The following is a 17,117-nucleotide window of genomic DNA, read 5'->3' on the forward strand; positions in this document are numbered from 1 at the left end:
ATGCAATATTAATTTTCGTCAAGCTTCCAATCCATAAAAGACATGTCACACTTTCAAAAGTATAGCCAGTTTCTTTCTTCTAGGTAAGCTGTGCAACTGCAAAATTCTCATTCTTCAAATCTGAACTGAAGTGCACTACTTATTCCCCACTTCCTAGGCTGCAAAAGCAAGTGGTGAACAAGCATTGGGAATTTGTCACTCTCTAAATAAAAATCTGCTCTTAGTTTGAATGGCTAACAATTTTTACCATTCACTTTCCCACAGCTAAGCACACTGCAACAGGTATTAGCATATTATTTCTCATGCTGTAAAATTTATGAGTTAATAATTACATGTGTATCACAGTTAAAACCTGCATTACCTATTTGGCCATGAAAGTAACACCATTAAATAAATAATACAGCTATAATAGCAACGAAAAGAAACATCTGTGAAAGACTACTAATAAGAAATATCTTCAGCCATACTTTTATTTTTACTACAAAAGTCAGCTAATGATTACACATATATTCATTTTTGTGCAAAGCCTGACATGTCAAGGAAAATAAACTTGTAGATGAATCCCTGTTGTGTGAAGCTGCTTGAGCAAAATCCAGCCTTCAAAACTTCACTCTCTTAACTCCTCTTTTCTAGTAAATACACACAGATTATCTCTGAATTAATAAGAATGGCTCAAATATACCAAATTATCTTGAGATCAAATACATCCTGAATCTCTTCAGAGATTCAAAATATTTTATTTTCACTTTATTTTCACTTTTTTAAATAGTTTTTTTAAATAGCCCCCAATATTGCTATAAATTACCTATTCTCAGAATATGTTCCACACTAGAGAAAATTAAGAAGTCTCAGGAGAAGCTCTGCTGTGAGATTTCCACATGAATTTTCTGTAGCCTGGAGGCCTGATTAAGATCTGAAAACACACAATGTTAAATGGATGGAGCTTCCAAATCCACACTGCAGAAGGAAGAGTGAGGTCCTCAGTCACTGTCACTCAGGTGCTGCTATTCAGTCTACTTTATATCCAGTTTGGGAATTCCTCAGTGTCAGCAATTCAATGATACAGTCTACTGGCCAATTTTCAACAGCAAAAAATCCCAAGTAAAGCTTATGACCCAAATAACTGCAGCTGGGTATTAACACCAGTTGGTTGGTATTCACCAACAGTCAAACTACCAGGAGAAGGAATGGAGACTATCCTCCACAACTGTACAAGCCACCAGAGCATATGGTCTTCACTGTGGGATCACACTGCATCCTATACCAACTCATCAGATTTGTCCCCTTGTAAATCCCTGTTATGGTTTGAGGGGGGACAAGTTAAATTTATTGTATCAAAAGGAAGATCTAGAGATAGGGTGTTCAGGACCCTGAAGGATTTAGGGGGCAGAGCAGAGAATGGTGATCAGTAGTCCCTCCCATTTTCTGCCATACCTTGGAGAAGCCAGGAGGACAGGAAAGTCCACCCCTTCCTGCATTCTTCTCCCTTCCTGCCTATCTTCACTCAGAGATCTTAAAGAGGAGCTCCTGCCCTTTGTCTTCAGCTTGCTACATATTCTGCATGTTCCAACTCCATTGGGTGCTGGGAAGAGTCCTGACCCCTTTTCCTGAGTCAGCTCTGCCACCAGGTACTTTTGGACATTTATCTCAGCATCCACTGAAACTGAATTTTGCATATATTTGTGTATGTTTCGTTTTTATCCCACATATTTCTATCCGTTCCCTGTTCTAGTTTTTAACTTACAACTTTGAAGTCTTCTCTTCCTCATTCCCCTTTGATCTCCTGCTGGGAGGGTACAGGGGGTTTAACAGAAACCAGTATTTGTGGGCTCTATTTGAATTCACCCTGACTGCTAAATCAGGACAGTCCTCACCTGTGTACCATGGCTAACACTAGCCTACAGAGAACCATAAACTTGGGGGTCCAAAACAAGGAAGCCTAATGTGACTCCAAATTGTAGCCTTGATGCAATGCTTAAGTCTTTAAGGTCAGTGAATTTTAGATGGGGTTGCATCAGAGCACAGTGTTCACCTGCGCTATACCAATGGCCCTGATACAGCGTGATTTTGTCTCCTGGAGCTTTATTTTTCCCTCACAGTTCATTTGATGTCTAGAGTTATCCTGGAAGGTTTTAATAATCTCAGAGTATTTTAAGTAGAATGCCTTTTCCCGATATCTAAAGAGCATGGTTTTATTTCAGTTTTACTGTTCCCAATCTCGTTGAACCTGGGTGCTGATATATATAGCATAGCAGTTATACCCTAGGGAATCTGTCTCAATCTGCTTTCTTCCACCTCCACCACATCCTTTTACAGGTTGGTACCACAGAGCTTGTCCTTCAGTTCTGCCATCTTTATCAGTATTTTTTACAGATGGATGACAATTTGCTCTTCAAATCATGTTATTTTTCCCCATTTCAACATCTTCAGTACTGAAATAGCATTTGGGGTTTGCACATTTTAGAGGGCAAGAACGATATCAACCTATTAAGACAAAATTTTTCCTAATTGATATTATCTCTACTTATGGTCACTCAGTTTGAAAACCTGGCTCAACTGTTCACAGTCACATAAGAGTTACTGTTAAGAATGAGGGAAATTTCTCTGTCAGAAATTTCTCTGTCAGAGCCCACACTCAACCAGAACAACACTGGGTCTTGTAAAAATATATAAAAATGCCAGCCAAAGCTACAGCACAACAGAAATAAGCCTAATTTACAAAAGCATCACTCATCAAGAGACTTTTCATAGGGACAATGACAACTCATAACTTTGATATAAATAAACACATACATAATCAAAACAGGAAGGTCAGAAGAGAGAGCAAAAAGAAAAAAAAAAACCAACAAACTAAATTAAATGTTGAATGTGCTACAAATAAAAGTTTCCTCTCAAACTTCAGCAAGGCTAAGCAGCATCCCTACAGCTAGCAATCTAACACATGAGCAAGTTAAGGAAGAACAAGCTCCCAATAGTTAAGATACACATTGAGTTGTTCCAGAGAATTCTCATGCACCTGGAAAGGACAGACACACTCCCCCTGTGCACACAAAGAATGCTATTAATATCCTATGAATTAAAAATCATCCACATGCAGTTGCATCTCTACTGGTTAATTTGCTTGGTGTGGTTAAGCCATGCTTTGGGAGTGGAGGGGAAAATATACTACCATAGCTAATGCAACATTCAAAAGGCAGGGCACCACTTTCTTTTTCCCATTTGCTATGGTAGAATCAAAAGCATGAATAGTGAAGAGAAATGTCATGCTCCTGCAAGGCACTGAATGGTGTGTAGTGAGACAGATATGCTGAGCATTGTAACTCAGCAAAACAAACAGAATATGCACAGCCAACTGCATGTTTTATTTTAACAGTGTTGCATTCATCCACTTTCTATTGTAGATAGAGTTAGTTGTACTCATTTATTTTCTCTTGCTTCACTCAAAAATCAGTTGAATGGAGGGTGACTTAAGCAAGACTGTCAAGCGAGCTGAAGTAAGAGAAGAGTTCTGGTAGTTCAGCATACCACAATTCCTACCTCTGGTTATGAAAAACATCTCACAGACCAAGCACAAAACTTAATGTTAACACACTTAGACTGCAGACCACAATACCTTGTCAGAAGAGAACTAGATTTAAACTTGCTTTCTGAGTGCTGAAAACAAGACACATCAGGTATTAAAGAGCTCTGGAAGAATTATTTTACCATAATTTTCCAAACAGACAGTGTCTAAGTCCTTTAGGGTAAGATCAAGAAGCTGCGAGTCTGTTTAGATACCGACCCAGGAGGTCCTTTTTATAAACACAGAATTTATTAACATGCTTAAGACATGCAGCTGACATATTATTATTTCCTTTACAGTAACATTTAGAGAGGCCTCCAGCTAAGACAAGGACTCCCAGCTGTGCTAAACACTATGTAGGCATATAGCAAAAGACAGGATCCATTCAGAAGAGCTCACAATGTACAATGTGCAATGTACTGTGCAGCTGTTCAGATGGTTCTGCTTGTCAGCAGTGCTGAAGTCTAAGTCTCCTATTTTCCATCTGTGTCTTTAAACAATGACTTGAGGATTTCCTGTAAAAACACTGGCACACTCATCTGATGCTATGTTATACCCGTCAGCCCCCACAAAACTGATTTTGATGGTACAGTGCTTAAACACCATGGGAGTCTAAAATCTTTGTATTTTTAAGAGTATTAAATACTGTAACTGTAACTCAGGTGCTAGTCAGCTTGTTCTGCTTTACACAGTCGTATGTCAGTCTTTGATAATAAACTGTGTGATGACTCATAAACATCCAAAACATTTCCCTTGCTGTTGGGTATTTTATTACATAGACGTCAATTATGTTCGAGCAGCAGACTGCACAGACCTGAACGGTCATCTGTTATATGAATGGTTCCATTGATTCCTATACTACAGAGGGTTATGCTTTCATATATCATATTGAATAGGATTTGTTTCCACGGACACAGGGGGTAAACTATCGGTGAAAGCACTTTTGCAGGTTATAGGCACCAGCACTGTGTTCAACCTCACTTGAAGATTTCCCAGGTGTTGAATAACAGACCTTCCTCCCCCAACTCCCATACCCTTTTTTTTTTTTTTTTTTTAAACAGGCATTGCTATGAGAAAAAAGAAACTCCCTTTACAGATTGGCAGTAATAGCCACTGTGCCCAACACAATTTAACAGGACTGGTTAAAGAAAGGTGTTTGAAAATAACCCAGGATTAACAGCAGATCTTCCTCTCAAAATACCTAATTCTTAAAGCACTCAGCAAACAAACAAACAAACATCCTGCTCAGGCAGATGTATACAGATGAGGACCCTGAGATACACAACACACTGAAATCAGAGTAAGTGTCTGGAGATTATAGTGCTTGACCTTTAGAAAGAAAACATTCTTCATTAGCAAGAGACATGACATTTCTAAGTCATGGATAAGCATAACATGGTCAAGGGGTCAAGGTAACACTCTGAAACCATGAACATACCAGGAATCTGTTCTTCCAACACCAAAATTTGTCACTCACAGATGTCAAATGGTTGCTTTTAACAACTTGGATGCTGTTGATTGCTCTCTTGAAAGAAGTATGAACCCCTGCTGGAACATCAGGCCGCAGACCAGAAAAGATGCTCCATGAGACTGGAGTGGTGGGAACAGAGCACATTCTATCACACTGTTCTCAACATCAAAACCACTGAAGCAACCTCCAAGAGAAGGCAAGAGTATAGAAGGAGACCCTACATTTCTTATGCATCTACACCATTTGAAGTAAGAGGTTTCTCTGCAGAGGGACCTGGACAGACTGGAGAGTTGGGCTGATTCCAATGGGATGAGGTTCAACAACCCCATGCAGCGCTACAGGCTGGGCACAGAGTGGTTGGAGAGCAGCCAGACAGAGAAGGACCTTGGAGTTTGGATTGACAGGAAGCTGAACACGAGCCAGCAGTGTGCCTAGGTAGCCAAGAAGGCCAAGGGCATCCTGGCCTGTATTGGGAACAGCGTGGCCAGCAGGTCCAGGGAAGGGATTCTGCCCCATACTCAGAGCTGGTGAGGCCACACCTTGAGTACTGTGTCCAGTTCTGGGCCTCTCAGTTTAGGAAGGATATTGAGGTCCTGGAGTGGGTCCAAAGGAGGGCAACTAGGCTGGTGAAAGGACTCGAGCATAGATCCTATGAGGAGAGGTTGAGGGAGCTAGGGCTGTTTAGCCTGGAGAAGAGGAGGCTCAGAGGAGACCTCATCACTCTCTACAACTCCCTGAAAGGAGGATGTAGCCAGGTGGGGATTGGCCTCTTTTCCCAGGCAACTCTCAGCAAGACAAGAGGGCATGGTCTTAAGTTGTGCCAGGGGAGGTTTAGGTTGGTTATTAGAAATAATTTCTTTATGGAGAGGATGATCAGGCATTGGAATGGGCTGCCCTAGGAAGTAGTGGATTCTTCATCCCTGGAGATATTTAAAAAGAGACTGGATGTGGCACTCAGTGCCATGGTCTAGTAACTGCAACAGTAGTGGATCAAGGGTTGGACTTGATGATCTCTGAGGTCCCTTCCAACCCAGCCAATTCTATGATTCTATGATTCTATGATTCTATGATTCTATGATTCTACTGGTGTTGCAGCAGAAAGGCAGATCAAATAAACTCCTCTTCCTCCTTTGAGCTGAGTCTCCACCTGTCACTCTAACCACAGCATCTTTCTACATTATTATATTGGTGATGCTAAAATGGGTCCATGGGACCCATGGGTCCCAAATGGGTCCACTCTTCATAGGTCTTCAGCTTAGTACCTAGTGTAATCAGTTCCTAAACGAAACACGAGGGGATTTTTGTCTTCAGCAAATAAAATATTTTCTGTCAAAGGTATTAGAAGGTTAAATATAAACCCCTATTGTCCTTCCAAAGTGAGTTTCTAAGGAGAAAAAGGAGCATAAATGCTACAGAGTGCACTGTCAGGTGGGACCAGGAACTTCTTAGTTCAGACTCAGATAAGACAAGGTGAAATGAGAGGTACAGGATGGCAGCTTGCAATGTCATTTTGTACCCAGGAGATAGACAAAATTGATGCTTTATTTGCACCCTCTTTTTGTAGCCTGCAAGCATGATGAATGGGATATATCAATAAAAGTTTCATCACTGTCTTACTTTTCCCTGATTGAACTGCTAACTTCACTAGAATGACATTGGTTGTTTCCAAATATCATTTTAGAGTGGAAAAAACCCCCTTTATTTCATTGGTTGCTCTGAAAGAACTGAGACTCCAGGCATGAAGTCTACTTCTAAATAACAAATATAATCGAATCCTCTCCAGTGTATTCTGCACATTTGTGCAGATTCTCTCTCTATTGCCTACATATACTATGAAACTCTCAGAAATATCACTCATCTGTATGCTATCTATGCACCTACGTGCTGCCTTTTTTTTGGTTCTAGGACTCCTCCTCAAAAAATTCCCAACAAACCTCATGTCCATCCAGCTTCTCTATGTCTCAGACTATACCTTCTACCTAGTTTCTCCAGCATCAGCATCTACTTAATGTTCCCTCATATAGGCAATCTAAAACACTAACAGGTGCTGCCCTACTGTTTCTCCACATTTTTTTGCTTCCCTTCCTGTAGCTATGCTGCCATAAAATATTTTCTGCTTGCCTTTTCTATCATTGCTTTATTCTCTCTCATTCCATTGCGCCATCAATGATATTCATACCTTTTTTTGCTTTTAGAAATGCTTTTGGGCTTGGTTGGTGTCTGCAAGCCCAGCATGCACAGCAAAGTTTTGTCCCATTAGAAAGGCCACTGTTGCTCAGTGCTGCCTTGTAGTAGCTTGCCAAGTCTGCACGAAGATGTAAGCAACATATGGCTTCTTTGCCATTTCCACTTTTTGAAAAAACTAAAGGAAGGCAAAAGGCAAAAGAGAGACTGTTTCATAACAGTTCATGAAAGCTCTGGATGATACTTCAAGGTGTTACAAGGGGGAAGAGTTTAAAGCTGAAAGAAGGTAAATTTAGATTATATATTATGAAGAAATTATTTACTGTGTAGGTGGTGAGACTCTGGGACAGATTGCTCAGGGAACTGTATGCCTCATCCTTGTATATGTTCAAAGCCTGATTGGATGGGGCTTTGAGAAACCTGTTTGAGTGGAAGGTGTCCCTGCCCATTCAGGGGGGTTGCAACTAGATGATCTTTAAGGTACCTTCCAACTGAAACCATTTTATGATTTTATGAGTCTGTATGCCAGTCAAAACTGTACCAGGAGCATTCATAAAGTCACCTTTGGAGGCTCCATCCAGCCAAGATGCCACCATGCTCTCCCCTGCTTCAAGTTACCTGGCAATTATTCCTGGTTCAACTGAGAGACCCTGTAAAATATAGCACAGCAGTCTGCCAATACACAGATAAAACCATAAAACCCTAGGTTGTGAAATACCAGATATACTTTATTCAGACTATTTCTTACACCTGGTCAAGCCCAGGCTCACTTTCACATCCTCCAGACACACAGAGGACACCTCTTGTTGAAAGATGTACAATGGGAAGCATGCAGAGGCCAGAGGATGCCAACAGAACACACCCACACATGGGCACGGAGACAGTGAGCTCTGCCCACAGCATGGGTCAAAAAAGGAATAGGTTGAAGATGCATCTTCTCATCATATCCCCACCATATAGAGAGGAATGAAGCATTACACTGCAAGAGTTAAAAGGTGACTTATCATTTGCATCCTTCCCTAAGAAATCAGATTCCATATGTGATTCTGCATTTCTACTGAGATCGCTTGAAGTGGGCCTTTTGCAATAAGACACTGAGATCTACACAGTATCTAAATATCTTTGTCAGAGACTTAAAGTCTCTTTGTAGAGACTTAAAGTATGCAAAGAACTTCAGGAAACTGTACTTAACTCTGTCAGTTTCCTACATAGTCACATGAAAATCACTGGATCTAATGGCAGAAATGCTGAATGCTACAGACCCAACAGAAGACAATGAAAGAATTATTTCACTTTTAAAATAGATTAAAAATATTGCACACTGATTGAACAGTCTGCCAACAACTGGTGAGCATTTCTGTCCTTAAACTCTCATCTGAATTCCCAGTCTGTAAAAGAGAAACTTTGTCATGACTTTACCCCACGGGATAATTTGAAGATAAAATTTGCATCTCTGAGGCATTCAGAGACTGCACTAAGGAGCATCACAGAGAAATCCATGGGATTTTTAACAATTTTTCCATCATAGTACGTGTACCTGTTAAAAAATATTCAACTCTCTACAAGAACAGAAAGAAGTCCAATGGGAGGTGTGATCAAAAGTGGAATCATAGAACATCTGCACAAGAGGGCCACATTGCAGTAATCATGGCACTTTCTCCTCACAAAAATTTGCAAAACTGGGAAGAAACTGTACATAAACAAAATTCAGTTCTGGGAAACAAACTGCAGCCCTTGACTCACTTTAATTTGGCCATCTTGTTTCAACTTTGTGTATCCAGATGTCCACAGAGAAGCTGCTCTTGGATTAGCTTGTACTAAGATATTGAATTCTTTTGGTTGGAAAACAACTTTAAATCATCAAGTTCAACCATTAACCTAGCACACTGCAAAATCCACCACTAAACCATGTGCCTAAGCACCACAACTACATGTCTTTTAAATTCCTTCAGGGATGGTGACTTGAAGACTTCCCTGAAACACATACAAGTAGTAACTTACTTTCTTGCCCTGTCCCTTTGGGTTGGGAATTCTTTTAAAGGTAGGATATATGTTGCTTCTGTAAGATATAAAAGATAAATTCTATAAATTAGCATATCTGTAAAAATCTGCAGAAGTGTTTATTCTTCATGCCAGTGAAAGGAATTAAAAAAATAACATGTAGCCAAATGTACCTGATTTACCGCTTCTGAGTGAGGAAACTTCTTTCAGTCTTCTGTAATTGCACCAGATTTTGACAGTGTGAAAATACAAATTTTTCTTTTACAAATCCAATAATAAGGCAAATGGAAAGGACAAATAAAAAAGAAAGTAGCAAGTTATCATGTCACACAATATTGTCTTATAGTGGGTGACATGATCATACAACTAAGCATATAATTTACAGAAACTGGCTTCATTTTCTGAAATGTTCATCTACAAAACATACTAACAAATTCAGATGATTGCTGCAGCCTAAACTGTAGATAAACGTGGACATGCAGAACTGAGATTTTAAGGTTTATTTTCCAAATATGGTTTACCAACCAGCATAAGTCAATATATGGTCATAGAAAACTACCAACTCAATTCTTTCAAGACTGAAAATGCATTAGCAGCATTTGTGAGAAGTTAAAAGCCCATGAGGACTCTCCCACTGCTTGTGAATCAAATGTGCATATAAAAAAAAAAAAGTAAGAGTTGAACATCTATAATTAGGAAGCGCCTCTGAATAAAAGGAATCCAAGGTGTGTGCATATAGCAGTGTGTGGACCAGCCAGCTTCAGAAATGTAGATGCCTGGGCTCAGGAGCAATCAGCATATTGGCTTACACGATGTACCTGGGTATGGTGTGTCGTGGCAACTATACAAGAATCCCACACGCATTACACATAATATATTCATTTTGCTGACAAAAGTATTAAATCAATGGTTCGTTACCTCAAAGAGACATCTTCCTTAGTGATAATCAACATTATTCAAGAGGCAGGGTTCTCAGCTACTTCTGTCAAGAATGTCTGCCTGGGATATGGATAAGGAGGAAGGCATGGAGTTGGGGGGGCAGATGTATTTTACTTACTGTAAAGGGATTGCACAAAAATAAAACATAGCTTTTCTTGAACTAGCTTACTAAATCAACACTTTCTTCTCTTCATTTACCAGTACCCTACCTGTAAAAGAATATTTCTTTAACTCACAGAGATGTGATACTTTAAGCACAATTTTCATAATGTGTTAGATCCTTGCCTAAAAAGCACTTACAGAAGTACCAAATATTAGAAGATGTGTTTATTGACACCAAGTTAGCTTGACCCTTTTAATGCCTGGCATCATCATCAGAATCAGCAAGTGAATTTACAAGGCGTGCATGCCCTTGAACATGAAAAGCAACTATCCAAGAATGAACATCTTAGCTGAACTGCATCTGCTTATAAGGCAAAGCAAATAAAATTCAATGCAAATAGGAATTTTACTTGCATCTTTCTTTTTTACCCAACAGGAGCATCTTGCAATCATTCTATTAAATCCTTCCAGATACTCTGCTAGCCAGGTGCAGACCACAGAGTTTTACATGCATTTTCAAGCACTCAACAGGAGCTTATGTTTTTCTTTAAGAGCCAACCATCCAAACCTGAATGGGACATAAATACCATTCTCAAGACTGAAATCTTTGGAAAAGATAAATATTGGCACCTGCTCCTATTTCAAGTTTTTAAGGAATAATTTCCACCCTTCCCTCTCAGTCTTTATGATTTACCTACTTCCACAATGAATCGCCAAAATGAAGGATATACAAAGGGCAGACTGGAACTAGACCCCATATGTAAAATGAAACCAGGATGTGTGCATGCGTCTCTGTAAACAATAAAAATATAACTTCTGAATTATAGAAGGAACTACTGTCTGCCTCTGAATGTTAATAAACACTGATAATCTGTGAATGATGCCTATTCTCTCATTGCTGATTACACTGATATACAATGTTCTGTGCTGTCACCTGATGTGCGTCTTCTGGATTAACAGCATTCTGATTTTTCTGTCCTGCTAGCTGATTTTGATTGTTTGTCCCTGCTGCTACAACTCACAATTTGTTATTTGCAGACCCCTGCAGTGGCAGTTCCTTGGTAGGAAGGACATTGTCCCTGTGATGGCATTTTTCTCTCTAGGAAATTGTGCTTCCTCACCTATAAAACAGAGTTCAGCTCAGAGTGTCCTGTCATTCTATTTACTGGGGTTAATAAGGCACTTAGAGTATCTGAAAGAGCATACATCAATATTTTTAGGATTGCATACTTTGGTTTCACGTTTATATGTATCTACATAAATTACTTTTGTCATACAAAACAGATTTGAAGAGCAACTGCTCTTTCTGCAAGATCAGTTGTACAGAAAGAATAATCATTATTCATCAGCTACTGTCCTCCTACAGAAAAGCTAGGGAAGCTAGTGAATGCGTCTTCCCCTTAAAACATCAAGATCAAGGAGGCAAGAACAGTTCACAGGAACCCACAGCTGAAAATGTATGAGTATAAAATGTTCTTAACACTAAATGCACTTCCTTTTTTTTAAACAGAAGAGAAAGTTCTATTCATTGGATAAGAGCTTCATGGTGTATAATTCAACTTCTCTTTCAAAAAATAAAAAGCCAAACAAGATTCTTCACTTTTCAAGCTACAATCATAGATAACACAGAAAAAAATTCTTCAGAGTATCCAAGAACCAAACTTAGACAAAATCATCCACTCTCCATTAGCCAGAGACTGAATGCAACAATTCATTCCCCCACCTTTCAAACTCAGCTTCCTAATTGTAATGGCAAAAATAAAAAAGCTTGAATGCCATCTCCACATAAATGCTCAACCCTCTTCACATAAATGCATTACCATGACAAAAAAAGTCCTTATGATTCCTCCTACACAGGACTACAGGAAGAAAAACTTGTAAATTGTCAGTGACATCATCTGCTAGAAAGTGATTCACACTTCATAAAACAGCAAGGAAAATTAAACATGCTCTCAAACACCCCAAAGCTCTTTCTCTGAATCAGTGTGTGGCAGAAAGGATAGTAGGAGATGTAAATCCTTTCTCTATTTTAGAAAGACAAGGACTGTATAACGAGCTAGGGTGCACAGAGCAAAATTACCATATACTGTCACTGAAAGTCTATTTCCCCTGTGGTTTTGCCAAAAAATGTATGAAACTAGAATAGAAAATAAAACAGGTGATGCTAGAGGCAGAAAGTGGATTAATACGCATCACCAGCAATGTGTGACCTGCTTACAAAACAGTGGGCTGCATGACTGGCAGTACCATGAGATGAGCCATTTAAAATTCTCTCTACAGCTGCCCTAACCTCAGAGCGCAGCCACACCTGAATACATTGCAACTTTCACATCCCCTGCTTTGCTGAAGAAACAGAGGAACTTTAACATGTGAAGGATTAAAGGTTCCTCTCTTCTCTTTGAACCCTGCTGGACCCCAACAAAAAGAGAAATGAAATAATTGTCTATTTTTTCTACAGAATTACTCAGCTGTAACAGGTATTTCAGTTTCTATTATAGCAATGCCCATGATGAACAGACATTTGCAGACAGATGTGAAGGATCTTGCCTTGCCACAGACTACAGCTGATTGAATTACATGACTTTCAGGCTGGTACCTGGGTCAAAGTATCGCAATCACCAAATAAATTAGGCATGAGCATCACACAACAGGAGAGAACTTCTCTAAAGAGTTGTCATTTATAAAGATAAATCAAGTTACCTCTATTCATATATAAATCTACCTTCAGTGAGAACTACCACATGCTGAAAGGAGTGATATTTATCTAGCTCTACAGAGAAGACAAGCTTGAAGTTCCATTTCTGTGTTGAAGAGAAGGAGAAAAGAGCTTAAATATCTGTAAAGGCAGTAGCCTGATGCCTTCCTTCGTGCTCCCAATGTTACAGTCCAGCCTGACATGAGTACCCCATAGACAGGAGAGAATATGAGAGTAGTTTGGGTCAAACTTCAGCAATCAGTACCTGAACCATACAAAGAAAACCAGGCTCCATGATTCCAGCTAACTATTAACCTGGATGTTAGTCAAAATGTTTGTGACAACTTTTGTTTGTCAACTTTGAACTTTGTGTACAAACTTGGGCACTGACTCGAGCAAGTGAGACTGTGAATATAGTTTTGCCTCAAAACCACATGAAGCTTATTGTTTCATGCATTTTTGATGGAAAAACACAGCTGTACTGACAGCTCTTGTCATGATTCAATGTCCTTTTTGGAGCACCTCATTGACAAACTGGCAACTGGCCACAAGCACAGTAAGAAAATAAATGAAATGTACCATCCTGTTGCTATCCAATTCTGAAAAAGGAACTTGTATTGCAGCAAGTGGTAAAGTCAACCCATGCCTGCTACGAGTTATATTCTTCCATTTTTTAATCAACTACCAATTTTAATAATGCAAGACATATAAATAATTGGATCAGTATAACCTTGTTCACAAATTTAAGTTCCAACAAAAAATTAAGTTTAATTACTATTTAAAATACATATATTTATGTAAAAGATGCCTATGTAACATAGAAATTAATCTGAGATTAAGGAGTTTTTAAGCCAATCTTTGCCTCTCCTCATGCAGAAAGTGGAAAAAGTCACATGAGTCTGGCACTTTGCCTCAGCTGGTCAGCCCCTGCAGGAAGACCTCTTCATTCATACAGCACTTTCCTGGGATATATTCTCTCACCTGTACAACCTGCTACATTGTATCATGCACTACCCAGCACCTGACTTCTGCACTGTATTTCTGCAGGCTTTTTCATAGCACTAAAAAGTAAACTCAATAAATAATTATGAAACATTCCCATAGCACTCATTTTACAGTTATAAAATCATAGAAGTGGAGCCTTCCTATTCAATAATGGATAAAAAAGAGAGGCTAACCAATTACCATTCCTTCTAAAGAATAACTTTCTCAACTTCACGTCTTTCCCTCCACTCAGACAGCAAAGTGTAACTACTATGTCTGTGCCTTACTGCTGCTGTCTTTGGAGCCCCACCTGATGAAAATAACCAGTGGACTTTTTTGGGTTTAGTGCAGGTAACCACTAATCCTGGTGTTAGTAGCAGTAGGTTTTGTTTCTTTCTGTTTGTTTGTTTCTTTTTTTTTTATTTATTTATTTTCTTTTCCTTTTGCACCTCAACAACAAAACCAACAGAAAACAAAAGTTGTCATAGAGGATATAGCAAGGCTCAAGTGCTCAGCAAGACACATCCAATGAAGAAACAGTTTCTCACAGCCTGGAAAAAACAGGTGTGATGTCCTTTGATTAGGTAACTTGTATGCTAAAATGATAGTTTGCAGCAGGGCTCCTGGGGCAGTACAGTAAAACTATTCAAGCATAATAGTTAAACAAAATAACAAGGAACATTAACACATGCTGCCAAACAGCCTTATACTAGATTAAGCAGAGGATAAAACACACAATGCTGTTTCTTCAAAAGAAAATAATTCCTGTTTTTTGCATTGCTAGTTGAATGGCTCCACAGGATTCTTCCCATTCCCTTGCTTTGCATGCAATTATTTTTGTGATCCCTCTCCAGAGTGGTCAAACACAGTAATCAAGGGTTCACAACTCTCCTCCTCAAATCTCCCAGTCCTGGCCAGCCAGGCTCCCCATTTGTACCTCCTTTGAACTGCTCCTGCTGTACTTTGACCCCAGGACCTCTCCACCAGTGATGGAGAGGATAAATGAAGATGCAGCCCATTCTTACATAGCAGTCAGAGGTAACTGCAGTTTTCACCTTTCTTCATGATTAACCTATGATATAAGATTGTGCATTCTTCAGCTGCATAAAAATCACAGCTTCATCATCACTATTCTCATTACATCAGTCCCTCATTATTGTTATTTTTCCACAATATACCTATCAGTCTAACATTTACCAATACTGAGTCACTGTAAATCTTAACTACAACTTCAAGGTTACCTTTATTTGAAATGTCAGGCCCTATAAGGAAACAACAGAGCCAGAGGCAGAACAACCCAAGGGAAAGTTTATCTGGAATTTCAGCAGGTGGGAAATTACCTTTTCAACAAGGGGTTCATCTCACGTTCTGGCTCAGCTCAGATGTCACCAACATAGATTTTATATTTAAAAAAAAAAGTAGGCTTATCCCTCCAGATATAGTTTACAAACAATATACTTGACTGCCAATGGACTAAACAATGCAACAGCTATAGCTTTCCTGCAGTCCTTACCTCCTGATTCTTGCCACTTAACACTGCCTTTTCTTGGTGCTTCTAAGTATTAGATACCTTCCTTTTGGAAGGATGACCAGAAATCAGGCCCTAGCTGGCAGTGATTCCCAGAATTAAACCTCAGAACCCAGTCAGTGGTTGTTTGCTTCTTAAGGATACCTCTGGACAACATGAAATTAAGGTCTGGAAATTTCATCTGGGAAGTGCTAAAGCAGCACAGATTCATAAGAAATGTAAACTTGGGTTTGGCTTATTAATGTACTTTAAAAATGCATGATGAAAATAGGCTCAGAATCTACTTCCCACATACAAAAACATTTTAATAGAAATGTCCTCTTTCTATTAACCTACCCTCCTGATGACTCCTGAACTATTTAAACCAACGTATGATCTACTGTATTCCCTTGTCTGCCAAATTAAATGTATGTGTATCTCTCTTGTGGAATACATATAGATAAATAGGCTTTTGGACAGAGTCAGCTGAAGAAGTTTTCTGCTTTTATGGTTGATCATGGTGATTTTGTACATATTCCTGATAGTCCAGAGAAGGAGTGGGGCACTCGCAGGACAGGACAACCAAATATCTGGGAAAAAGACAATTTGCAGATGTTAAACATTTCTGTTATCCACTTGGCACACAGGTGTAGCTCTTCTCATACTAAGTCAACTTAACACACAGGAAAAACTGTTACATGTGCACAGACTATGTGCATAGACTCCTTAAAAAGTTTTGATAATGGCATCCTTACCGCAGTACGTCTACCTTCATATTTTACTAAAGGGTGGCTTTGAAACAAACCATAAGTGGATTAAAAAAGGAGATCTGTGACCATGTACATTTTTTTTCTAAGAGGCAAAGCAAAATATTTCAACAAGTCCATTCCAAATTTTAAGAAACCAGAGCCCATTTGAGTGCATGTAGTTTTAACTAGAGCTGTGCTTCTAGTTGAGTAGAAGTATGCCATTAGGAAGCTAACAGCTGCAGCAACTGGTTATCAAAAAAACCCACTCTTTAGGGGAAATGTTTATGTAAAAGCAGATGTACAAATCAGTCTGGAAACACTAGGGTGACATGTACGAGCAGACTGATCAAAAGAAAAATGTACTCAGGACAACAGATACCAAAGCAAAAAAAGGTGTCCTTTTGCAAGGAGGTGGAATATACATGGCTTTCCAGCACACTCCCTGGCAACAGACACCTGGAGCTCCCATCAATAACAATAACATGTCCCAAAGAAGAAGGAAATGTCTTGGCCAATATAACATTTTCCTTTGACAGCAGTAATACATCATTTCATTTGTTATGGTGACTGTTCCTGCAGCACTTACATTGCAGGGAGAGAAGTAATTCAATTCCCCTCTTCCAAAAAATGCACCAGTTTTCAAGTAAGCCCAGGGGACTCTGTTCTTGGGTAGGCTAATTTAGAGAAGTTAGAAAATCCCAACATGCTGTTTTGCCAAAAATCATAAAAAGAATGTTTTGTAAAATTTTTTGAAAAGATAAAAAATGTTTCACTATTCTGATCTTTTTTATTCAGCTTCTTATTGACTAAAAAATGAGTGGGCAGATTCAGTATGTTCTTTGCCAGTCTATTCTGTTCCCAATCTGTACACAGTTCCTGTCCATCTTGAAGAAAGATGGATCAGACAGGAAAAACAAAATCAA

The sequence above is a fragment of the Calypte anna genome, chromosome 3 (genome assembly GCF_003957555.1).
Source record: "Calypte anna isolate BGI_N300 chromosome 3, bCalAnn1_v1.p, whole genome shotgun sequence".
In the NCBI taxonomy this organism is placed as follows: Eukaryota; Metazoa; Chordata; class Aves; order Apodiformes; family Trochilidae; genus Calypte; species Calypte anna.